The 27,437-nt window shown below is 39.2% G+C and overlaps 1 long non-coding RNA gene and 1 other non-coding gene across 2 annotated transcripts; one reads left to right on the top strand and one right to left on the bottom strand.

The window, feature by feature from the left end:
- LOC126012292 (uncharacterized) lies at positions 1-23,124 on the top strand. The gene is made up of 4 exons (XR_007496814.1): positions 1-59; positions 19,381-19,552; positions 20,086-20,265; positions 23,100-23,124. It is a non-coding gene; the product is annotated as an uncharacterized LOC126012292 (long non-coding RNA).
- Positions 23,125-23,507: 383 nt separating this feature from the next.
- LOC125995267 (small nucleolar RNA U3) lies at positions 23,508-23,718 on the bottom strand. Its single transcript, XR_007490821.1, has one exon. It is a non-coding gene; the product is annotated as a small nucleolar RNA U3 (small nucleolar RNA).
- Positions 23,719-27,437: the final 3,719 nt, after the last annotated feature.

Below are 27,437 nucleotides of genomic sequence, written 5' to 3'. Positions count from 1 at the left end.
TCAAGCCTGCTTGTAAAGAAAAAGGAAAGGAAAAGGAATAACGCTTAGTACATATCTGAGTAAGTAGCTGCTCTTGTGGGTTTGGTTTTTATTTTTATCTTTTACTTTTTTATTGCTTTAAAACAAGAAAATTTTGTAATTTTAAAGCTTTAAAATCTTACAGACTTTAGTTGGGTGCTTTACATATTGATTTTAAATAACTGGTTATGATTTAAATGAGTGAATATTTATAAATAATATTTTGAAAGACATTAATTGGTTGATGATATTTTGATAGTTTATGGCAACATTTTTGGTGCATAATAATTGGTCTTTAAGAGACACAACAAAGACTTAAATGCATATATTAAAATTGGTTGGAGCTGGTCAGGCTTTGTTTGAGCCTTTATGAGGATGACTCAGGATTGATCCCTGGCACCCCATATATGGTCCCTCAAACAATTCCAGGAAAATTCTTGAGTTCAGAACCAGGAGTAACCCCTGAGTGTGGCCCCCAAACCCTAAAAATAAAAGAGCCAAACAATACAATGTAAAGTATTCTTACTGTTTTGTTTCTGTTACAGAATGCAAGAATATTAGTAAGGCAATGATTAAGAATTATTTAAATGAGGGGCCGGGCGGTGGCGCTGGAGGTAAGGTGCCTGCCTTACCTGCGCTAGCCTTGACGGACCGCAGTTCGATCCCCCGGCATCCCATATGGTCCCCCAAGCCAGGAGCGACTTCTGAGCGCATAGCCAGGAGTAACCCCTGAGCGTCACCGGGTGTGGCCCAAAAACCAAAAAAAAAAAAAAAAAAAGAATTATTTAAATGCATTTAGACATCTATATATATATATATAATATCTTTTAGCACAATATTTTTTTTGGGGGGGTCACACCCAGAGCGCTCAGGGGTTACTCCTAGCTCTACGCTCAGAAATCTATCCTAGCAGGGGGACCACATGGGATGCTGGGATTCAAATCACAGTCCTTCGGCATGCAAGGCAAATGCCCTACCTCCATGCTATCTCTCCAGCCCCAGCACAATATGTTTTGATTAACCTGAAATAAGTACTGTTTGTTTAGAGGAAATAGGATTTTAACAGTCTGCTATTTGAAAATAGCAATCCCCTCGAAACCTCCCCTAAAATAGTGCAGATACAAATTACAGAATCTGTCAGGATTTTACTTTGTTTCTTACTTAAGGAAACCAAGGAAGAAGGGTATTCATTATTTTTAATTCAAACATCTGAATATAATTCCAAGACTTGTGCTAGTTATCTTGATTGAAATTGTTTTTGAGAATGAAGACTATTATTCCTTTTGTAATATCCATCGAAACTGTCTTGACAAAACAAAACATTGGAAATCATGGAATTGTACCAGGGTTTTGTTTTAGAATGCTAGGTTAAAAACAATAAATATACACGATGTTCCCTGTTTTAATATGGTTCTTAAATTTTGGTTTATATTTGTTCTGTCCAATATGAGCACAAAGAGCTACTGACATTGGAAATGTACTTTGGTGCAATTGTGATCACTTATGCATATTTCAAAGATCTATAATGAAAAAGTCAATAATTTTACCTGAATAATTGATAAAATAATACTTAGGATATACTGGGTTAGAAAAAAATTAAATGTTACTTGTTTTCTTTTGCTTTTCAATGTGATTTAACTGTTTTAGTTACTGATGGTTTACATGGTAAATTCTACTGGAAAGAACAAATCTATATTATCATGCACGTTAACAGTTCTAGTCGTCTTATTTTGTTTGTTTTTGGGTCACACTCAGTGGTACTCGGGTCACTCCTGTCTCTGCACTCAGAAATCGCTTCTGGCAGGCATGGGGGACCAAATGGGATGCTGAGATTCAAACCACCATCCATCCTGGATAGGCTGTGTGCAAGGCAAATGCCCTACCGCTGTTCTATCTCTCTGGCCCCAGCAATCCTAGTCTTCTATAAGCATTCTGTGGACCTTCAGACTTTTGATCTTTTTTATGGATCAATTAATAAGAACTTTTATTGTTTTAAGAAAGTTTTTTGTTTGTTTGTTTTTTGGGCCACTTCTGGCAGTGCTCAGGGATTGCTCCTGGCTATTTTCAGGAATCACTTCTCGTGGGCTCTGGGGACCATATGGAATGCCAGGAATTGAACCAGGGTTGATTGTGTGCAAGACAAATGTCTTACCCTCTGGACCAGCTCCTGCCCTTAAGAGATTTTTGTTTGTTTTATCAAATATTTATTGAGTCCGCACCATGTGCCAGATAGTATACTAGATCCTGATCTGATGAGAGAGGAATGACAAAATAAAATATTATATGAAGGTAATGTTCTGTTAGAGAAATACAGACTAAAAACAAAAAAAGTAACATATAATATCTTCTAAGGGACTCAGGGGTCAAGGAAGTTTTGATATTTGAGAAGTTGTTTAAATGAGAAAAATGGACATGCTTCTCCTAGTGGATCTATTTGAAATATTTCAATATATTCTTTGAGATACCCTCCTAGATATTTTAATTTTAGCCATTTTGAGGATATATATGTATGAGAGTTAGTATTTAACTCCCAGGAGGATTTTATGGACTATTTTTTTTTTGAAGGGAGGCCCACACTTAACAATACTGGTTCTGTGCTTAGGAATCACTCCTGGCACTGATCAGGGAACCATACATGGTGGTCGAACCCAAGTCACCATGTGCAAGGCAAGTGTCTTATTTACTGAACTATTGCTCAGTCTCTCATATACTAGTATTTGTAGAGTGTATCTGTGTTTATGTGTGATGTGGAAGTTGATATTACAGATAGCTTTTACGATTGCAGTTGTTTGGAAATATAACTTCTTTCCTTCCTTTTTTTCATTTTACTTGGTAATACTCAGCAGTCCTTGAAACTAATTCCTGATACTGTGGTCAGAGTTTATTTCTGGCAGGGCTTAAAGGCTTAAGGGAAGATACCCACTCATCTCTCTGAGCCTTCATATCTTGCTGGTAACTTAGGAATTAAATATATATATATATATATTCACATCCCATGTCCTGATAATTAATATTTTCCTGAAAACAAATGTTAAACGTTCCATCCTCTCACGTGGTGCTCGGAGGCCTGGGGACCCTATTGACAATTCTCAGCCAATACCATGAAGTTTAGTGCAAGGGCTCAAGGATGTGATGCTCTTTGGACCCTGTGATACGGGGGTTACCTAGGTCATCTCTGCTGTGCAAGGGCCTTCAGGAGTGTACTTGGCAGTGCTTGAGGAACCCTTGTAGTACTAGGAATCAAACCGGGGCCTAGCCTGCATCCTAACCACTTTACTATGTTTTGGCCCACTTTTCATGACTTTTAAGGAAGTTATCAATGCATTGGAAGATATTTCCCGAAGAAACAAGACAAAGCACTGTCAGAGTTCACAAGATCTTTGGTCTGACTTAAAACTAGCCATGTGAAATAATCTCTCTGTGTTTAAGTTCCAACAGGGATAATATGAGGATAATACTTAGCACAACTACTACATGAGGTTTTGATGAGAATCCAAGTAGAATAGTAAGTTAAAAAAACTCAACTATAAAGCATTCTATAAATATGAAATAATGCTATACAAAGCAGCTTTGGCTTGTAAGTTTTGCAACAGTATTTGGCATAACTGGAAGGAAAAAAAGAATGTAAAAAATCTTGGTTGAGAACAATAGTGATACATAATTTTAGTAATATATTCTATAAGACTTTGCTTTTTGTTTCTGCAGAACTTTGTAAGTACTACAGAATTTATCATATTTGGGCCATCAGAGCTTTGTGGTTACCAACCATGACTGAGATCAAGCAATGGGTTTATTTCGAGGAAGCTCAGTGTTGTTAAACACTATTTTTGGTTCATGGGCCAGATGGCAGTACTCAGAGCTTGCTCATGGCACTTTTTGTAATGCTATGGATTGAATCAAGGCCACAGTATTCAAGGTAAACAAAGATCTTTATGGAAAATATTAAAGACATGATGTATTTTATATAAGACAAGAATACTGGGTGGGTACTTGAGGTGAGATGGCATGCATACTTAACTTTTTGTAATAGATTATGTTCAAGAAATAAAAATGGATGGGGCCAGAGCAGTGGCATGGAATGGTAAGGCATCTGCCTTGCTGGCACTAGTCTAGGACGAACTACTGTTTGATCCTGTTTGATCCCTCGGCCTCCTGGATGGTCCTCCAATCCAGGAGCAATTTCTGGGCACATAGTCAGAAGTAACCCCTGAGCATCACTGGGTGTGGCCCAAGAAACCAAAAAAATAAAAATGGGTAACCAAAGTCATTTCCATTAGTGCCAATGTGAAGAGGATAGATTTCCTTTTTTAATAAACAAATATAAAACTGGATGAGAATGATGAAAACCATAATTTCTGGACATTAGGAACCAAACCAAAAGACTGTTTAGACTTTGGGTAAAAAATGTCAGATTTTTTGTGGCCTTCTCTTCCTAGAATCTCTTCTGTTTTCCCACCCCCATCTCAGTTGATTAGAAGAGCAATTGGAATTGTGTTGGGTTTGTCTGGTCTTGTTTTGATAGATTCATTTTTAAGTGAAGGTGACTTGGGAATAAAAATCCAGAGTTTTACTGGCTAAAGCTCAGTTCTAATGGTCAGGGAAAACGACAGCTGTACTGTCTTGAGTTTGCTGCCACCAGCTAGAAATTTAATAAAGAAATCCTAGATATAAGAGAGTTTTGGAAAGACAGATGTGAGATCCCCATCTGACTGTAGCTGACTATCAAACTCTATGGCCAGAGGATAGATGTTTGTGAACCCAGAAATTGTGAAGGTTAAGGGAGGTGCCTAGAGAGCTGGGTACAACTCATATATTTCTTCACCCCACACACAATTTCAGTACCTCTACATACATAAAACACCACCCTACATAAAATTCTGTATCTCACATATAGGTCTATCATCCTAAATAAAACTGCATCATTGCAGTAATAGATTCACCACACCCCTAAAGCTATTACCTCATGTACTTGCTCCATCTCTTCTCTTACAGCTTCATCACCTCATGTATAGCTTTGGTACCCCACATAACTTCCTTTACCTCATTTTAAGCTCTGTAAACAGCTCTGTATTCAGACCCCCTTCATCACCCAAGATTACTCTCCAAGGGTGGGACCCTTTCAGGTATCAGGTGTCTGTCTAACCTCAGCCTCTGCTCAGGTCACTGGTTAGCTGCTCAGTATGTGCAGATGTGACCTTGGAGAACCAGGTTAACAAATAGAAATAGGAAATTTGAAAACTAAGGAAAGACTTCATGGACACAGAGTCTAGAATTTAATAAGAGAACCATAAATCACCAGAACACTGAGCTCTGTTACTGATGGGGTTGATTATGATGTGGTATATCCATCCCCTGAGATACATTTTAGAATGAACCTAGAAAACATAATAAGTGAAAAAAAAAGATATTTACAAGAGGCTGCCTAATGTGTTATTACATATATATGTATACACAGTGTTAATTGGTAAGTCAAAATTGTACTCCAAAATACAAAATAGTAATAAATTTAACAAGATCCATCTATTAAAAATCACAAAATTTTGCTATGGTACAGGAAAAAATTTTATTTCTTGGGTACAGAAATTTATTCTTAATTATAGAAATATATTCCACATATAAAAGATTGCAACACTCCCCAAATCTATATATAGATTTAATAGCCAGTCTTAAAATATTAGGCATAGTTATATAGAAAAGCTTTTATGTAAATGGTAAACAGGTTCTAAAACTTAAATGGAATCTAGAATAGTCAAAATTACTTTTTTCAGGCCTTACCCATCTATGCTCAGGGCTTCCTCTTGACTCTGTTCTCAGTGATCATTCCTGGAAGAGCTAGGGGACCATATGGGTTACTGGGATTGTGAACCCCAGTCAGTTGCATGCAAGGCAAAAAAAAAAAAACTTTACCCATTGTACTCTCTCTCTCTCTCTTCAGCCCTTAATCAAAATAACTTTTAAAAGAATAAAATCAAGAGATACATGCTCCTTGAGCTCAAAAACTTCCATAAAACTAATTTAATAAATAGAACCAGATATTTGTATATAGATAGTTGAGTAGAACTATCCAGTAATAGATATGTAACTGGTCAGTTGCATTTAAACCAAATTACTGAGGTAATTCAACAGGGACCATGTAATCTCAGAAGATAGTGCTCTCTCTGATAATGCTTACATCCATGTGAAATAAAGTACCTCCAAACAGGAACATAAAAATTAATCCTAAGCCTAAATGGAAAGAAAACTTAGCAGGAAACATATGTCTTGAATTAGACAACAGCTTAGTAAATCGGCAGTGAAAGGCTATGAAAAAAAAAGGTGATAAACAGTTTTGCTTTTCAAATGACACTGCTATTTAAAATCAAACGCTGTACTTGGAGAAAATACTTAAGCAAAATGGCTTCTACAGGATTTGCATCTGGAAAACAAAGAAAATTTATCTTACCCACAAGTTAAACCTGTTCCAAGATTTTCTGATCAGTGCATCTATGATTCCATTATTAGTTTAGACTGATTGGTCTGATGTTTAATAACTCTGTGATATCTCCCCCTGAAAGACAAATTAGGTAAAAAAAAGTGCAAAGTAGGTAAACGTGGGGTCTCAGATACTAAAATCAACCTTTTTTTCCCCTGTAAAATCAACAGCTTTGAACAACATTTTGCTTGTATCTTTTGAGAAAATCCAGTTTTCTGATACTTAAACATTCTCCCAAATAAAGAACTTTAATTTTTTGATATTCACCAAACTATTTTCCTAAATTAAGTACTCTAATGTATCAAAATTAGTCCTTTTGACTTTTTCCCTCACTCAGAAGCAATTTCTTAAATCAGCTAAGATGTGTGGGATTCTCCAATTATTTGCCAAGCACTCTGTTAAGACATACTTGGAGGGATAGTAAAAACATGGAAGTGGGGTGTCTGGGGTTAGTCTCAATTATGCTTCACTAGGGAGGACATTGCAAGTGAGAAGGCTGGGAGATCCGTGGGAGGAGTGTGGGGAAGAGAGCTGAACCTAGAAGGACAATCGGACTAGTTTGTTATCCATGTTGGAGAAAAGTTTGTGAGGACATGAAAGTTATCTGTCATTGGGTTAAAAAAAAGATCTTGGAATCAGTGGCAGTGATGTGGCTTTGTGTGACCAGTGGGGTATGGAAAAGGTGGGAGAAACAGGAGTCAGGAAGCAGTTCAACTTCTGCCTCGTGTATCATTTACTGTGATGGAAATACAGGACACTTCAGCCTTTTATTTGTTTTGGTTGTTGATTGGGAAACCAGGAATCCACGTTGAAAGTTTCATCAGAGGAGTGAAACTTTTAAGTTGATCCCCTCCTGAAAGCATTGTGCTGTGGGATCCCCTCCTGAAAGCATTGTGCTGTGGGAGCGCAAGTGGGAGGTTGAGGGAGGAGAGTGAGCACTGGCCCTACAAATCAGTCTGTGCAACATCAGGAACCAGTCTCTCATATTTACAGGTATTTAAATATTTACATTTTTTTGTATTTTATATTTTTACATACTTACATATTTACTTTTTCTCATATTTACAACATTGAAATCTTTGGGTGGTTACAGAAAGGAAAAATTCTTGCTCTTGCAAACTAATTCCATCAGAATGTATAGATCCTTTGCAAAACTTGTATCCAAGTAGGTATCTTTTGACTTATAAAGTACCTGTTTTTCCTTTGACGGATAGAAGTAATGTAATGATCCTCAACTTGTCTGATCATCTTTTGACTTTTGAGATAATGTTTGCCCTGTAACATATGTATTTAAATTTGTTTGATGTGTCATTAACCAAAACTCAAGGCTTTTGTTGTTGTCGTTTTGGTACTAGAGATGCTCTATCATACCAATTTACTTTAGCTTTATTTGATATTTTCAGTTTGATGTGGTCATTTCTACATACTACTTTTAAACACATACTTTAGAACAACATGGTCAGATCCTGCCTACTTTTAGAGTATAATCAATCAAGATATATCAAACTTACTTGAGATCGTAAGTTGCTTGACCTTGAGATATACTAAGTTATTTTCCTTATTTGTATAATGCGACTTGCTCAGAAATAACTTCTTGTGTACCTCTGTGCCAGTGTAAATAAACATAGCAAATTTCCTTTTATTCCAGGAGAGGGCGTGCCAGTGTTGTTGCTAACCTGAGCTCTGGGGTCTGAATTTCTTAGTATGTGGCCCAACAGTTAAGAAAAAAATACCCTGCTGTAAAAATTTTTCACAGGGGATCTTGAAATAGTTAATGATGAAAAGGAAGCGATTGTGTATAAAATTTCTCTAAGATATTAAATTTACATTTTGTAGACAAGATAGAAAATCTCTAAAATAAGACATTTTTTTTCTTAATGAGAATTAGGATTTATTTCCATGTTTTGCAACTGTGTTTTAAATCTTTTGTACCAAATATACAGAACACCCTGTTTAGTTTGTCAGTAGTGACTCTGAGTAATTAACATTGGTTAAGAATAAATTTGATTACTTGGGTTGTACAGAATCTGTTAGCCTCAAATTAGTAATTTAGGAAATTTTGCACTTATTCATCTTGTTACCTCCCTCTAAAAAATTTGGTTGGAGTTTTGTTTAGAAGGTTGGACAAGGAAAACGGTCATTTCTGGGCCAACCTAGGGATGAATCCAGTTTTAATTATAATAAAATTTAAAATGTTTACTTGAAGATCCAGAGCTAAATAAATATTATAAAGATGTCAGTTGTGGGATTATTTAGTAACCTTAGGGAAGTCAGTTTTATCAGCTATGAATATTATTTGAATTAACCAGACTATCCCTTAATTTTTTCATAATTAATAATTACATGGTAACATGATATATATTGGAAAATATTCTGCATTTAGGATATCAGCCCTAGGCATCTCTTATAATAAAATCTACTTAAAAGAGTTTTACCTGGGGCTTGTTCACAGAAACAGGCTCTTGATATAGATATAGATATAGATATAGATATAGATATAGATATAGATAGATATAGATATATAGTATATAACTTCAAAGTCAGACAACAGACAACCATGGTTCACATTGTTTGAAAATGTAACAAAAGTGATTATTCCTATAACTTTACTCTCCATGCATAGAAGCTTGAATTTCTTAAGCAGAAAAAAGGGAAAGAGGCCAGAGTGATAGCACAGCAGTAGGGTGTTGCCTTGCACATGGCCGACTTGGGATGGACCTGGGTTCAATTCCCTTCATCCCATATGGTCCCTAAAGCCTGCCAGGAACAATTTCTGAGCGCAGAGTCAGAGGTAACCCCTGAGTGCCACAGGGTGTGGCCCAAAAACCAAAAGCAAAATAAACCATAAAAAGGAAAGAATTTCTATAGAAAATCAAACATGGTTTTGTCTATGTAGTAGCCAACCTTAAGTGTTAAGTAGTAAAACAGTACAAGTTGCAAACTTGTACATTCTTTGGAGATTAAAAATGTTTAGAAATACTAAAAATATTCCAAAGAAAAGAGAGTTCTATATTTCCATTTTCCTATTTCTATCATGCTGTTTACCTTGTTTCAAAATGTGGGAGCAAGTATGATAATTTGTTGACCACATGGATGTCACCATCTTGTTTGTTGTAGTAGAAAAAGAGGTCATACAAGGGGTCAGCTGTTCTCCCTTTCTTTCAAATAAATTTTTTAAGCAAGGCATATTTCAAGCAAAAATCATAAAGAATAGAATATAATTAAAATATTAGTAGTTATTAAAACTGTATTTTCATAAACTTATCCCTATTGATACTTATCATTTGATTCATGTTTTATTCTTCAACTAAATAAGGCATATTTCCAAAAGATAAGTAAAATTTTTTAAAACAACAAATAATTGAGGTATAGAGAGATTATTTACTGTAAATTCATTGCTAATACTGTAGACCTCTTTTTGTGTGTAAATATATGATTATATGTGATATATAATATAATCACATAATAAAATTATTAGACTATATATTAAAGGAAACTTCATTAATTCCCCTCAGTTTACAAGGTGTTCAATTTCTGCAGATGTTTCCAGTTCTTGTTTTTACTGTTTTTGAAATAATGGCTGTCCCAACAGTTGAAGTTAATAAATAGATAGTTTATTCTGGTTTTTAGTTACATTTTCCTAATGATTAGTTATGTTGAAAAGTTTGCAGTCTGTTGGCCATGTTAATATCTTCTCTGAATACATTTTGTTCACATTTTTTGCCTATTTAAATTTTTTTGTATATTTTCTTGTTGAGTTGTAGGTAACTTTTTATCTACATGTAATTTCAGATATTTGTGGCAGTTTACCACTCCCTTAGCCATCAGCTGGGTGGGTGGCAAGTATTTGCTCCCATTCCATGGTTTTCTTTTTGCTGTTTCTGTTATTGTACAGAAATATAGTAGTCTAAGTCCTTAGTCCATTTTGTATATGGCATAAAACAAGGATTTCGTTTCCTTCTTATGCATTTGCATCTTCAGTTTTTTCAAATTCATTTATGAAAAGAATTTTCTTTCTATTTTGTGTACTCTTTTTTAAATTGCAATGCTGAGTGAAACCTCGGGGTTCACAATATGTGAGTTTTGTGCTCTTCTGAGCCACAACTCTGGCCCCTTCCTTTGTATCTTTGTGATGATCTTACTGAAGTTCACCCATATAAGCATGGATTTATTCCTGGGCTTTCATTTCTTTTCCATTGGTTCACATGTTCTATCTGTGTGATTTTATTACCTCCTTAAATTTATGACAGATTTTACTAGTGGAGCCATTAGACTGTTGACTTTCTTTAGGAAAACTTAAATTTTTCTTTTGGTTTTTAGGCCAGATCCAACCATGCTCTTAGGGGTTTTCCCTGATGCACTTCTGGAGTTGCTGGAGATCAAGCCTGGGGTTTCTGCATATGACCTAACTCTTTGAGGTTTCTCCCCTGCCACGGGGAACCTTTTTAAGTACTGATTCAAACTCATTAGTGACAGACCTATTTCCTTTTGATTCAGTCTTGGTAGATTTTTGTATTTGAAGTAATTTATTCATCTCTTTTAGGGTATCCGACTTGTTGAAAAATAATGGTTTATAAGTTTCGAGTTCTTTTTATTTCTGCAAGCATAAGCTTTTGTGCTTTTAATTTCTGTTTTTGAGTTATTTTTCTTTATTATTTTAGCTAGAGATTTATTAGCTATTTTTATCTCTTTTCAAAAACCAACTTTTAGTTCATGAATTTTTCATTGCTTTTGCACATTTTTTGCTCTATTGTTGATTGTGTTCTACTAACATTAGGTTTTAGTAGTTCTTCTTTTTCAATTTTCTGTGGGATAAGTTAGATGGTTTATCTGGAATAAAAGAAAAAAGTGACCCAGAGAGCTGATACATTGGACAGGGTGCTTCTATACATGCTGCTGATCCCTGGGATCCTAGATATTGTGAGGTGTAGATGCTTGCCTTATAGTTGGCACATAGCCTGTTCTCCCAGCAACCTTAATTTGTCATGTCCATGTTGTGCAGTGCAGGGAAAGGCTGTTAGGGGGGTGGTTTTAGATGCTCTTAACTGGGCTGTTGCATCTTGGACACTCCTAGGAGGAGAGTCAGATCTGACCTAGCCATATTAAGATTGAGGTGACTGAAAATAGTAATTTTTAGCCTGAATTGCGGACACACAGCCACAATATATGGATTTTTACCTTATTAAGAGCCATTTTTTTATAGGAAGAGCTGAAGTAGCTTAATTAGTGTGACTCTATATTTCCATAAGGCAATCAGAAATTTCATATTAAGGTTTTCTCGAAAGTAGAAAGTCAGGGCCTTCCTTTTCAGCTTTAATCAATTACAGGAAAATTCAGGACAAATTTGCTATGGTAACTGTGTGATCCTGGCCTCTTGGCCTCCCCACCACTGCATTTTCTTTACATCTTGGGCCATACCTTGAAACTGAAAAATAAAAGAACATATGTGATGCTTTCAAAACTAAATTTCTCCACCATTGACTTAATTATTACATAACATAACCCATTACTTGACTAGACAGCAAATTATTTGACCACAACACTTATTGACATTCGTCTGATATATTTCACAGTGACTGTCCTTCAACTTTTCTGCCACCAATTACTTGTGAACAGTTACATATGTTTTACTCTGGTCAAGCTAGGATTTAAAAATACCATTAAGTAGATGTATCTGGTATGTAAATAGGTATAAGATGAGAGAAAAACTCCAAGCTTTGTTTTGCTCATTTCCTTAGCAGGTTTTGCATGATTGTCTGTTTGGTTTAACTAAATGATCTCTTTTATATCTGTAGTTTAACCATCAACAACCACCACCTTAGCTACCCATATAAGCAGGCTCTCAATAAATCATTTTAATAGTTGTTTACTTCTAGCTGTGTTACTCTTATTCTGTTTGCTATTTTCTATGTCAATTTTATTTTCAGATACAGTCCATTATATATAATATAATAATATTATATAGTATATATAATACAGTCCATTATATATACCATGCTGTTTGTTTTCTTTAACTGTACTGGTGGAGCAAGTCTTAACTATTAAAAAAATTCTGGATTATTTCTACTTCATTTCTCTGTAGGTTGAACTTTAAGTAGTGGTAACTCCATCCCCCCCATCTAGTGCTAAATCTAGTAGAATATGTTTGTTTTCTGAGAGAGGGTGAAGGCATTTGATTATACTTTTCTGGCAGAATTAATACTGCCTTGTCATGTCGTTTATAAATTCTGGAACTTTTTAGTTAGAGACGATAAATCCCCAGCCTCCTCTTTTGATTAAAATTCAAGGCAACACGAAAGAACTCTGTTGCAGCCACAAGACTCATGCCACATGTTTATTCCCTATAAGCAAAATGTTTTTCCATATCGAACAGTACACCAAAGCCTTTGCCTCCTCCTAGCAAAACCTGGCTCGTCTAGCACTGTGTGCATTTCCTGACTGGGCAGATTCTTGAAAAGTGATAACATATCTGTGCTCTTCAGTTAAACACGTCTTTTTCATGTGACCAGCACTCTCCTGTACAGGTGCTCAGAGGGATCATTTGCACCTTAGTCCTTGACTAGCAAGAGACAGCACTGATGGGGTGTGAGGGGCATCTGCCCAAGCCTTCTCCCACCTGCTTGCTTCCTGACTGTGGCAGTTTTTTTTTTTTCTGAGTGAGGGATGATGATGGCTGTTTGTCAAGCTTTTTCACAGAGTAGTGATGGCACCAGGCCAACCCATTTAGCCTTTTGTCTTTTTGTCTTGCATAAAATTGCCTATTTTTCACTTCACTTGGGAGGGGGGAATAGGGGATGTCAGGCACTTCAGAGATGTTAGTTCTTACCACACTGGTGTACCATCTGTGGTTTCCTGGCATGGCAGGCAGCACTCCCCCAATTGTCCAGAGTGTCTGCTGGTCAGCACACAGATGGTCAGGATGCCAGCAACATCCCACTATGGTTCCCACGGGCAGTGCCTCTCACTCAGGGCCACGGGCTCCATAACGGAAAGTTGAGGAGACTCTTTAAGGGTGATTTTAGAGTTTAAAGAAAGCTGCAGAGTTGGCATAGAATTTCTTGTGTCCCACACCCAGGCACTGATTGCCCACTCCTCCATTCTCAGGCCAGTTATAGTTAAGGACAAACTTAAGTACTTGACAATTGATTGAAATCTGCTTTGTCCAGACTCACCAGGAGCTACTAAGGAGCAGCCATTGCATTTGATGTATGGTTACTCTGTCATTCACTTTGCAACAGGAGCATTCTCAGATTGATGGCAGTCTTCGTTTTGCAGAAATACAGTTAGGGATTTTGTAAAACATCCCTTAGTTGTTTTTTTTTCTTCTCATGGTCTCCTGATTCTTGCTCTGGATTTCTAAGTTTCTGAAAGGAAGACCACAAAATCGATATGCCCTTTGTAGGAAAAGTAAATGCCATCCACATGGCTGAGGCATGATGGCCTTTCCCTGGGTTGGTAAGGCTGATCAGCTCGAGCTCCCTGAATTGGACACACACCATTAAGCTAGCACAGTGGGAATTTGGGTGGATAGTTTTGTTGATAGTTATATTTAAATCATGCTATTTTTTTAAATTTGTGTTATGTTTCTATTTTTTTTTTTTTTTGTGCCCTAAAGTATAGAGAATCTGTTCCAAAGTCTTCAGAATAAAGAAAAGTTGCCCTGGGCTAAGGAGGATTGGAAGCAGTCACTTAAGAGTACTATCTTGCTTCATGTTTCCGGTTCTAGTTTCTGTTTTGTTTGTTTGTTTTTTGTTTTTTTCTTCCTCAGAGGATCCAAATTCCTTGCACGCCATCCTCACACCCCAGGCATCACTCCATTCTGCTCATATGGCAGCACAGCATGTCCTGTTTCTTCTCACATAAGTAGCCTCATTTCTTACTGCTGAGGGAGCAAGTTTAGCATTAGAACATTTCATCCCTCCCAAGGCTTTTAACAAGGAAGTCAACACTGAAATATTCTAATTAATTGGCTGGAATTTTCTCTTCGTGTCTAAGATGGTCTTACAGGTTAATGTGTTTTCAAGCTCTCCGCATCTAACTCTGACATCATGATGGGTAGTTCGCCTGCCCACCTCTCCACCTGGAAGACCACTAAGCAACCAGAGTCCAGGTCACTGGCTGCTTTTTGTGTTTGTGTTTATATAGAGTGAAACTCAAAATGAACTAGATTTGTTTTTGTTTTCAATTGGCCGTAACATTTTCACTTCAAGTTCCCTTTTAATTCTAAACAATGTGTTCTGGGCCAGAGCAATAGCACAGCAGTAGGGCATTTGTCTTACACGAAGCCAACCCAGACAGACTCGGGTTTGATCCCTGGCGTCCCATATGGTCCCCTGAGCCTGCCAGGAGCGATTTCTGAGCACAGAGCCAGGAGCAATCCCTGAGCGCCGCCAGGTGTGGCCCATAAAAATGTTCTCTGCTATTTTATTATAGTAAGAATATTATTGAAATAAGCCATATATCTATATGCATGTCCATATACAAATACATATATGGTGTTTATACAAATCATTGAAGTATTTTGTGCTCCTATGGAATGTAGCTGTCCAAAAAAACCTTGTGAAAAACTTTGGAATACCAACAGTTATCAATTTGTTAAGTTCCCATTTGCTGGCATTTAATTTTCCTCTTTTTAAAATTTTTTTTGCAAACCTTCACTAAGGTCTATAGGTTAAAATGTATTCTCAGAACATCAACATTTCATGTTCTTTGAATTGTGATTTTATTTAAGAAAAGAGTGTTAGGGTATTTTGTCTTTGTCAATATCAGACTCTGGAGGTAAGGGCAGGGGAAAGTTCAAAAAAATACATTTAAAGAGAACTTTTGCTAATTTCATGGTCAGTTGTTGGAAAACTCAAAAGAAGAATCATGTTATTAATCACCCGTAGGGGAACTCCTCCTGGCCCCACAAATGAGCTTTCAACCTGTGAGGAGACTCTTAAGTTCATAGGGGAGATTCCAACATGTTCTAAAAAAGCCTCTTCGAAAGTTTTCATATAAGTGTACATTTGAGGGAAGCCCATACATCTTATCTCATTTCTTCGCAGCCAGAGGGGTATGCAGTGCACCACTACTTTGTTTTACTATTACTCATTCTTTTTTTTTTTTTTCTGTGCATGGGTGTGCAAGAATGAGAAAAGCTGAGTATTGTAAAAAGAAATTTAGAGTTAATTTGTTTCTGAATAGATGAAAGGCCTTTATACATGGAATATCTTTGTGTGTTTCCTGGTTGGTGAGTAAAGAAAACCATGGAGCTGTGAATACTAGTAATGCACATCTCTCCTAGAATGCCTGCCTTTTTTCCACACCTTCATGTGACTCAGAGGGGCAGATTTTGTTGCTCCGCTTAAGTCGCCATTACCTGTTCTGAGATTTTTAAAACAAAATGGAGCTTAAAAATTAAAAATCCAGTTTTAAAAAAAGAAAACATAAAAAACCAAAATGGAACCAAGTTTTGTGCCCTTTGTGGGGACATATGCAGGGATGAAGAGCCCTGGTAGCTTCTGAGAAACTCAGGAACCCTCAACACATAAGGCTCCCTCTCTACTGTGGTTGTTCTCTACTACTTTCACATGTGTGTGCATGGGATGGAGTTTCTGCCTATATTCTTTTCTCCCAAACTCAATTATGGAACATCTTCCAGGTGACTGGAGCCTGTCTTGAGCTCTACCTCTCTACCTCTCTCTGTGTAGGCCCGTGAGCCTAAGGAGAGTTTTCCAAAATGAATTCAGAACTTCCCCTAGAGAACAGTCCTCCCCCAAGTCAGTTTTCTTATCCATGGGGTCCATTCTTGGGGGTATGCCCCAGTGAGAGTAAGAGCTAGAAGGCAGGGATGGGCGCATACACATTTTGTCTCCAGACCTTTGGAAATCTCCTCTCCCAAATCCCAGCTTCCAACAAAGAATGGAAGTAGTTTTTCTGAATTTACCTTAGTTACTTCAAGCCCACTTTTACAACATGCAAAGTTAACTGGACATATTTTCAGCAGAAAGCTAATTTCTGCTTGTGCCAAGGAGTTAGAGGCTTGTGAGGACTTTTTTGTGACTGGTGATGGAGCTTCTGTCTCACACACACACACACACACACACACACACACACACACACACACACACATGTTCTTCTCCTCCAGGGTCCCTTGTACTTGGGTCTGGTGATAATATGTTGGGTAAAGTGACATTGAAGCATAACTTTCCTTCCCCCAGTATGCCATCACCTTTGCAGGTCTCTGTACTGTGGATGGGCTGGAAATTTCTCTCTCCCCAAACCCAGTCTGTGTGAAACTGTCTCTGGGTTCTGGTGTTCCCTGCTGTAGGGGAAGCTTCTTCCCCAGAACCAGGCTGGCTTTTAGGGACTGATTCTGTCTAAAAGGGGCCAGTCAGTGTCTAGTGATTGGTGTGTTTAGCTTCCTGTCTCTTCTTCAATCTGGATACAAAAAATAACATCTCAGGCTATCTCATCTGATTCTTGATCATAAGCATATAAACTAGGCTGCACAGGAGTCTCTAAAGCCTAGTTCCTGGAGTGACCCTCTGGCCCGAGGCTGTTGGCATGCTTTACTCTTTAAACTTATAGCCCACACTCATTTGCATGGAGGTGGGGTACACTGTGATGAGACTGGGGATTGGAAATCCCAGGGCTGCTGGTACAAAAGGCTGCCACTCTTGGGGGTGGGAGGGTGCAGCCTTGATAGAGCAGCTGCGCAGACACCCCACTCTAGTTGATGCCTCCCTCAGGTGTAGAAGGACAGGTCAAGGGACACCAGAAGAGAGGAGAAGGTGGCGGAGGTGGCAGGGATGGCACTATAGGAGCAATGGTAATTTCTCAGGTGCTCTCTGGGAGTTGATATGGCTGCAAAGACCTTTTGAGGCAAAGGAGCAGGTAAAGGCACCAGAGCGTTTGCATTGGTTTGCTATTCAGGTTTGTGAAAGAAAACTTCAACAGTCCAGTTATGATCATGGGCCAATAAATTCCAGTGTTGGGTGAAAGAGAAGAAGTCGTAATAGAGATATTCAAGAACTTGTTCTTCGTAGATGTATGGTATAGAAAGAAGAAATAGTTAATTCATCTTTGAAACAGATGTTCTGTTAAAACTATTAATAATAGATGTGGGGACCAGAGCCATAATATAATGAGTTACCTTACATACAGCTATCCCAGGTTCAATTCCTGTGATCCTCCTCCCCTTAGCCTGCCAGGAGTGATTCTTAAGTGCAGAGCCAGGAATAAGCCCTGAACACTGTCAGGTTTGGCCTTAAAACAAATCAAATTTGTTGATTTGTTGAATGATAGTAAAACAAATCAAATTTGTTGGATGATAGTACAGCAATGGGCTCTTGCCTGGCATGCAGCCAACCCAGGTTTGATTCCTGGAACCCCATGTGGTCCTTTGTGTACTGTCAGGAGTAACCCCTGTGTGCAGAGTCGGGAGTAATACTGGGTGTGACCTCAAACCTTTCTGTCCCAAATATAAAAATATACAAATATATAAAAAATAAATATATTCATTCTTGTGGCAGGAGAGAACGCCAGGCTCCAGCCCCAGCAATGCTCCCAAGCATTTGCTGTTCCAAAGCACTGAGTAGGGAGTAGTCCTTGAGCATTGCTGGGTGTGGCCCCAAAACAAATAAAAAAAACTAGATTGTTAGCTGGAAGTTGAAGGTCAGCTGGGTCGATAAAATGTATTTTCCAGAACATGTCTTTAACCATCTTCAGGTTCAGTCAGGAATTGCCTTGGAGAAAGCATTTACCTAGAGTGCTGTATGATATCCCTCCCCCCCCCCCAAGGATGTTAGGAGTTTTGTGATACATAGCTTGGTTCAGTCTCAGAATAGATTTGGAGGCAGCTTTTCTTTTTAAGGTTCCAGGTCACAATAGGGAACAATTGATTTTTCAGGGATCTGTTTGTGAGAATTGTTGCAAAATAAACAAGGTGGGTAGGTAGGGTTTTATTGTGAGAGTGATTGGAGCCATTGAGGGAATTTTAAAGGTGGATACAGAGATGGAAGTTTTGGAAATCTTTCAGTTATTCAAGGGAAATGGCTTAAGGTTCTGAGTGCACTTCTTTCTGTCTCTTCCCTTTTCATCCCTATATTTCTGTGGAACATCTTAGAGAAAAACCTCTCTCTTTCTCTCCCTCCCTCCCTCCCTCTGTGTGTGTGTGTGTGTGTGTAAATGAAAGATAGCACTCTTAGCTCATTGAAAATGAATGGTGGAACTGGGTTTGCAACTTAGTGGTAGAGAGCATATGCCTTTCATCTATGAGGTATTTTGGGTTCCGTCTGCCACTGCCATCACCACACACACAAAAAGATGAAAGTTATTCTTACCATGGTTAATTTTTTGAAAGGTAAATTATCAGTACTATGATGATGAAAAAATGTTAGGAAGGATTCCAGACACTGCTGGTGGGTATGCTTAGAAGGGCCCTCTCTTGCCCTTCTTTCTGGCCTCTTATCATCTCTGCTCATTGTCATGTCCCAGAGCTTTGGCATTGCCTTTTTTGGCCTGTGATCTTGTGATGCTGAAGGGAGACTATGATGTTGTTCTAATCAGAGATATAGCCAGGTTGCAAGAAAACTCAGGGTGTCTGGGGTGACTTCTATGGTTTTGGGGAAAGTGGTCGTTCACCTGACTGCATTCCCTGTTCCCATCTCTCCGAAGGTGAGGTTTAATCAATCAATTAATTAATTCAGCATGTCATGTGAAAATAAAGGCTCTCTGTTAATGTTAATTGGAGGCATATACTGGAGGAAAGGCATTTCTCTTCTTGTATTTGCTGTAGAGATGGACTTGGCCTTTTTAACATTTATTCTTACTAAGAAGCTTGTATTTAGAATAAGTAATTATTCTCTTTTTCTCCTCCTTTCCCTCCTCCCTGCACCCTTGCCCAGGGAAATATCATCCAGGTTGCAAAAATATCTGCCTGTCAGAATTCAGGAGGGATGTGGGAGCAAGGCGATGAGTCAGACCCACAGGCTGAGGCGAGGGTTCTTGTGAGCCTCTTCAGTCCAGAGGTTTCCTGGGCAACCGTTTATGCAGCAGTTAACCGCGGAGAAGCATGAGGTATGTGCACGGACTTTGTGAACCCCATTTTAAACCTCAAAGACAGCCCCATCTGATGGAGACCTCTGCTTTTGTTTGTTTTTTAAATCCCATTTAAAGAAATAAAAATCTTAACACTTGATTATGGAAAACTCACTTCCGTGGAACCCACTCTGTCCTTCCTTAGCCCTCCCCTTTCCTGGGATCCCTGAGTTTAGATATGTTGATGCTCGCTCCTTCAGAATAGCAGAGCAGCTAGTATGGTTGTGAAATGATGTGGAAAAGCACCCCTTTGCCCCATGATCCCATAACAGGACTCATTACCATCAGAAGAGTCTAAGGCAGGTGGAGAAGTTGACTAATTCCATGGCTTGTTTCTGTGTTCGTTCTGGACTTGCCTTCCTGCAGTTGGCTTAGGTTGCCCAGACACCACTCAGTGGCTTGAGCAGAAGTGGGAAGGTGATTAAAGGTGCAGGGACTCTTCAGCAGGAAGACATGCCTGAATGTGCTGTAGATTTTCCCATAATCTTTCATTCTCTTCCCTTCTTATACAGCTTTCCACTTGAATGGCCAGGAGGATAGCATAAAAAGGAAACAAAGCTGTGTTTCTCCCTCTGTGGAATACCCCTTTATAGAGTTGGTGATTGAATGTGGACTTGCCCTGAATTCCATTTCAGTGAGCCAGAGGCTCTCCTGTTCAGGGACCAGCAGAAGAAGGAAATCCTGCTAGGTAGGTGAGTAGATGGCGACTAGGCTGGTTGTCTGTGGTGTTTTTTAAAAGCACTAGAACTAGACCACACTCAGAGCTTGCACAATGGGTAGGTCCTTCAGGGTCTGACAGCACATGCTCTATGGGAAAGTTAAATGCTCTGGCTAGTGGGACCCACTGTTAAATCTGCCTGCTGTACACTGAGCATCAATAGGTTTCAACTATTATTCACAAGAATGGGGATTTTGTTTGAGACATTCTAGTTAAGTCTCCTTTATAGCCAACAACTTTGGAGATTCTTTTTCCGAAGGAAAGTAGGTGGAGTCTGTTGTGCCCTCTTCTTTGCACACTGGAATATGTAGAAGGAATCATTGCTAAGGCTCTGGTTCATTTTCTCCACTTTAGAAAAAGTAAATGTTTTTGATTCCTAAAGTCAAACCATGTAAGTGTACTTGAATTTTTAAGAAGTTTATTTTTTTTTTCCTGCGAGAGATGGTATACTGTGTAAGTTGCTTGCCTTGCACATATCCAGCCTGGGTTCAATTCCCTCACACTGCATACGGTTGCCCAAACCCTGCCAGGAGTGATTTCTGAGCACGGAGACAAGAGTAAGTAAGGCCTGAGCCTTGCTGCTCATTTTGGCCCAAACCCTTCCCTCTTTGATAGTCATTGTAGTAAACAACAAAGAGATGAAGATTAAGACTTAGTCTTCTCACAAAAGAGAAAAGAGCTGGAAGTTCCAGCTCACCTCAGGAAGCTCACCACAAATAGTGATGAGTTTAGTTAGGGAAATAACTACATTTTGAACTGTCCTAATAACGAGAATGTATGAGGAAAATGGAGAGCCTGTCTAGAGTACAGGCGGGGGTCGGGTGGGGAGGAGGGAGACTTGGGACATTGGTGATGGGAATGTTGCACTGGTGTTCTTTACATGACTGAAACCCAAACACAATCATGTATGTAATTAAGGTGTTTAAATAAATTTAAAAAAAAGACTTAGTCTTCTTTTTTTATTTTGAATTTTTTTTTTAATGGGGGCCCCATTGGAACTTGGGAGACCCAGAGCCCCTGCCAGCAGTGTGGGGTATTTTGGTGTGCAGGGAGGGACCACCAGGTGCTCAGAGGGGTGGCCCTGCAGTGTCCACAGTGGAACTCAGTGCCTCACATATGCCAGGCATGTGTTCTGCCTCTTGTGTTATCATCCCAATGCTGCTAATGAACCAGAGGAGAAACACACACATAAATACAGTAGGAATAGCAAATACTTACTGTGTGTATCTTCTACACACCTTCATTCTAATTTATGTGTGAATGTTCTACAAAGTTCTTACTGTCACGTTCTTTGTTTTCTATGAATATATTAAAGACCAACCAATTAAGTACTTGCTCAGGGTCATAAAGCTAGCTTTAGTTGGCAATCAACAAAACTGTCATATGCAACTACATTGCATTAAATGTGCTTGCCATTGTAGGGTACCCTATACAGACAACAGAGTATCCAGTTGGAAAACAGACAAGTAGAGGTGTATCTGTCAAAACTATTTTTTTCAAAGGAGGCTCTTTAGAGGAGGAAAAGAGTCAAGTTTCTGCAGGAAATTCTATAGTAACATAAAATTTTGTGTCATGATTGAATTTATGGGTGGAATTGGTGACCAAATGCTAGAAAAGGAGAGCATGAAATAGTCTAAATTCCTGCATTTTCAACATAAGAAGAAAGAAAGTGGTTTCTAAATTGTGTTTTAAATGAGTATAATAGATGGCAAAAACTTGGTATTTAAAGAATCCTATAGAGGGGCAGGAGAGGTGGCTTAGTGGTAGCATACATACCTTGTGTGTGAGGCTTTGGATTTGAACTCTTTTTTTTCTAATTTCAAAATATTCTTAATTTATATTCACAATTTATTTTTATATAAGTTTATTTCTTTTTTATTAATATATTTATTTAAACATCTTGATTACAAATATGATTGTGATTAGATTTCAGTCATATAAAGAACACCCACCTTCACCAGTGCAACATTTCCGCCACCATTGGCCCAAATCTCCCTCCATCCCACCCCACTCCCACCTGTACTCTAGACAGGCTTTTCAGTTCCCTCATTAATTCACATGGTTATGGTAGTTCTCAGTGTAGTTCTTTTTTTTTTTTTGGTTTTTGAGCCACACCCGGCGGTGCTCACGGGTTACTCCTGGCTGTCTGCTCAGAAATAGCTCCTGGCAGGCATGGGGGAACATATGGGACACTGGGATTTGAACCAACCACCTTTGGTCCTTGATTGGCTGCTTGCAAGGCAAACACCGCTGTGCTATCTCTCCGGGCACTCAGTGTAGTTATTTCTATAACTGCACTCACCACGCTTTGACTTACCATGTGGATTTGAACTCTTAACATCACAAGATAAACACAAAAGCTTGACCATAGAAATAATACAAAATCTGAAAAAATATGATAGAAATGTGTGAGCTCTTTTGAATGTTTGAAATAATTTTTCCAATCTTTCAAGATTTTATCTAGAGAAACCTATTGCCACCTGGGGTAGTACCTACAAGTAATATTTATTCTGTAGACATTCAAGTCAAAGGCTAATTTCTGGCTTTCAGATTAGAGCTTGAATGAACTATGGCTTGTGTAGTACAGAACTCATCAGATCTTCAGGCCATTACTGCTCTCATGCCAAGGCCTTGAGCCTCTAGACCATTTTGTCTTCTCATGTACGTAGGAAGATGGGTGCTGGCCCTATAAATTTAAGAGATTGCCTTCCTGATTGCATGGTGGCTCCAGGCTGTCCTGATTATTTTTAAAGGCTGCCTCATAGCTAGTGAACTTCTCATCCTCACCCACACTTCTTCTCTTTCCAGAGGTGATGCTTCTGCCTTAGGAATGTCTGCCCACCTGCCTATATAAGCAGCTTGCTCATGCCTTGGTTATTTATGACCTGCCACTGGTTTCCAGTGATGTTGTCCCTGTGACTGAGCCATCTTTATTGATTGCAGTCCCATCCAGTCAGCTTTGTCCCACAGGCAAGTTTGATGCCATATGCACTTCAATTCTTGGCTTCCTACTGGTAGATAGTGTGGACCCCTGTATTGCCCTTTGTGATCTCAAGTGCCACATGAGATCTCTAGGCCCCCACTAGCAGCTAAATGTCCATGTTACCCATCACTTCCACCTTTGCCAAAAGGGAGAGCATGAGTACTTTTGCCCTGGGAGAGGTGAGTTGTATGTATGTATGTATGTATATATGTATGTATGTATTGATTTATTTTACCTTTCAGACTGCATCCTCTCCCTCTCCAAAGGAAGGGAAGAATGATCACCAATGGCCAAAGGCAGTCACAGAAGCAACACCTACAACCAACCAACTTGATGCTCAGAAGAGGACAGTCTGGCTCCTCCTCGTGGTTTCGGGTGCTCTACATGATCAGAGAAACTTCTCTAGTCACATACTATAGAAGTGATCCCTGAAAGTATAGTCTTGAGAGGTGAGTTTTATTATTAGAATGTTCTAAAATGCGGTCTGTTATGGCCCAGAGAAAAGGTGAGTAAGGGGTACTATAATACCTGTTGCCTCTTTGCCCACACTCTGTGTTCAGTATCCCCAGATCTTTGTTTCCCGCTTCTGTTCTGTTGGTCCCCAGAACACCCCTATCCTGAGCTCCTTGGTGTTATGGCCCCTGCCTGCCAACACTACTTATTCCCATTGCTCTTCTCATTGGTTAGCTAGTTCTCCTTTCTATGTCTCATCTCCCCCTATAAGCTCTCATGCAAAAGAAGACTTCCCAGTAGACATTGTTTGGAAGACATGGGCTTGCAAATGATTGAGTTTTAGAGCTGGATAGCCAAAGACCTACCAGCAAGAGGACCCAGTGCTGTGCTTGGCATGCTACAGCCAGGACTGTCAGGTCTGTGCTGACATAGTATAACACCATTTCCAGGATCTGAGATAACCCTGTAAGGCAGCTACTGTCATGAGTTCACAGATAGAAACACAGGCCCCAGGCCCTGAAATTCAGGGATGGCTGCTGAATTCCAGTCAACTATTCCACCAGCAAGTTCATCACAGGACTCATATCCTCAGCCCACCAACATTTGCTATTGGTCTACACAACCTTTTTTTGTGGGGGTTCTCAAATCCTAGTGGATTTTGAGGGAAAAATAATATGGTCACACATTGAACATAAACTTCATGACTCCTAGTGAGGTGGAGAGTGCCCTATGCCGTGAGAGGAGGGAGTCATTGTCTTCTCTGCTGCACACTCACCTGCTCTTAGACAATAGAGAATGTCTCTTACTGCTGCCATATTTTTTAGGGGGCACCTATAGCTGGCACTCAAGGGTCTCTCTCATGAATTTTCAGTTACCCATGTCATCAGTTCAATGGGATAGCTTAAGATCAGGTACTGTTTAAGCCCTGCAGAGTTGGGACCACCAGGGCTACACTCCATAATTCTGGGATACTGTGTGATGCCAAGGTTGGGTACATATAGATCATATGTCCTAACTTAAGATTCCCCAGGACAAAAATGACACATGAAATAACCCAGAGCAATGGGTCTACTCCAGAATGATACTACTCTGACCCATGATACCAGGATAAAGTTGAAAAGATTGATGGAGGTCTGGCTCTTCATTTGCTGAGGTCATCTAGAAGTTATATATCTAGAGGAACTCATGGACTCCTTAATATGTTCCTTCAAAGAACAGTGCTACATGTGGCACCCAAGCACCACTGGGTGGATGTTGCCCTGGTTCCCCAGAAACTACCCAGGTGGGTAGCACTGCAGGGTCTGAGCAAGCACAGTATCCTTGGGTCTTTACTTTGAGCCAAGTATGAATAGGAGTGATCCCACTGTCTTCTAAGCACCATTTGGGAGCACCCCTCCAAAAAATCAGTAAAAGATGATGAGAAAGATTAAATACATCTTTGAAACATTCTTATTACCGAGTAGGTTTTAGGAGGCAGATCTACATGGAGCCAGTCAACCAAGAGTGAGCAGAGGGCTGGCCAGGACTGTTGGCAACATTTTCCTATGCTCTCCTAGTATACAGGCCTGGGTTTGGTTTGGCAGGCAATTACTCACAAGCTGGTTATTTTGCAGCAGTTAAGACTTTAAAAACTATTTATTGCATATAATTTAATTCATTATACAAGAAAAAATATTCCTTGTACTTACCCTGCCCCACACCCCCGCAAGGCAATCTTTCTTGATACTTGTGGAACACAGCTTAGGAAATGCTGATTAAAGGCTCTTGGAAAATAATTAGTGCAGAATGGTGAAGTTGAAGGGAAACTATTCTGGGTCGGGGCACCCTGCTTCAGTGCTAGTCTCAAAGAAGATGAACACTGGTGTTAATTGAGTCTTATCTGGACAGTGGGGCACTGCGTGATGTGTTGCGTGCACCCGCCCACAAGAGTCCACATTACCATCCTCCTCTCTCCTCTCCACTGCCAGCTACTCCCTGTGACATACTAAGAGGGTGGGGACTGATTGATTTTTTTTCCATCTTCAAAAATAGACTGCAGTTTGGGAGAATGATCTGCAAATATTTTGGAAAGAGGGCAAAGGAGACATTATTGGGGAAAAATGTATATTCTAACCTAAAAAATCTTGAATGTCAGATAGTTATAAAGCATAAAGTCTCAAGGATGGATAGGAGTGGCCCCACTGTCTCCTAATCAAAATGTTGAACATAGTTCAGCAAAAGGAATATGGACACTAATAATGGATACCAGCCCTACATACCTATTGTGGGGCCAGGAAAGAGATCAGTGGTAAAGCACTTGGCTTGTATGTGTGAGACCCTGACTTTGATACCTAGCAATACGAAAGGAGAAGGAGAAGGTGGAAAAGAAGGAGAGAAGTAAAGAAACAGAAGGAAAGAAAAAATAACTGGTGTGGACATACCCTAGTGTGTACAAATTGAGGTTTAACTCATGCAGAAAGGTAAAAGCATTTAAGAGGAAGAGTGAGTCATTATAGGTTTTATGACAGAGCCTGCTGCTATCTCCTATAACCCCCTTTTATAGACACCTCAGAGATTTTCTCCAGATCCAGGAAGTTTGGTGATTTCATGGCCTGGCAGTGAACTTCTGGCTAATTCTTGGTTCTTTCCAGAATCTTTCCTGAGCGAGTGTGTGTGTCTCCCTTGCTCTTTATGTGTATCTTTTCTACTGTACTGTCAGTAATGTGGTTGTCACCATCTTGAATTATGGAGTCAGATATGGAGGCTGTACCATGTAAGCCCTCTGGGACTTTGGCCTGAGTGAGAAGAAACCTCTTGTTCAAGCTTCACTCTTTTTACTACTTTGGACTTCCTGCTTCTCTTGGCCAAGCCTAATGTGGACCTGACAAAGACAGTTGGTAAAACTTTTATTCCTGCACTTGAATGTGGTCTTGTTCTCACTCAATAGATTTGAAGATGGGGGTTAGTAAGAAGGAAGCAGCATGCCCCTATGTACAATAGCAGAGCACCACGTAAACTCATGTGCCAACTTTGTGATGTGTAGGTCTCCCAGAGCATCATCCTTGCTTGGTGAGTGAGCATACAGCCTCAAGAAGGCCATGTGGCACTTGTTTTTGTAACATTCATGCTTTGGCAGAGCTCCAGTTTTGTGGATTTAAAAAAAAAAAAGACGTTGGGTTTTTCAGAGAAATTCACTTGTAGCTTTTTGGGTTTTTTTTCTTTCTTTTTTTTTTTTTTTTTTTTCACTTGTAGCTTTTTGAAAGTGACAAACATGTTAACTGTTTTTCAGCCAATAGGCCAATAGTATTTATCAGAAACCTTTTTTCTATATTTCAAAGAAAATTTATACTGTTCCTCTATTTGCTTCCTTGTCTCTTGCCAATTGGAACTTCTTTGTGAAAGAAGAATGGTTTAAAGAGGGACTTTTGTAGCTCATTTTTCTTAGTAGTATTTATATTAAAGAGAAAAAAAAATTTTTTTTTCAAAAAAAGGTTTTCTTAGTAAGCAGCAATTCCAAAACTTTCCCCAAAGGGAATGACATAGAGTTGAGGATGAGGGTGAAATGAATGTTCCTGAATGCGACCTCTGTGGTCAGCATTTGCCACTTGGAGATGCAGGAGAACAGGACGTGAGGTGCTGGACACTGGCTGCTGGCCTGGCCTGGACTGGAGTGGGCAGCCTGGCAATCCATGCCTGCAGGCAGGTGGGGCCCAGTGGGTCTGTGGAGCTGG

This window comes from Suncus etruscus, chromosome 1 (genome assembly GCF_024139225.1).
Source record: "Suncus etruscus isolate mSunEtr1 chromosome 1, mSunEtr1.pri.cur, whole genome shotgun sequence".
NCBI lineage: Eukaryota > Metazoa > Chordata > Mammalia > Eulipotyphla > Soricidae > Suncus > Suncus etruscus.
Note: the sequence above shows the minus strand (reverse complement) of the source record. Positions and strands in the feature narration are given on the sequence as shown.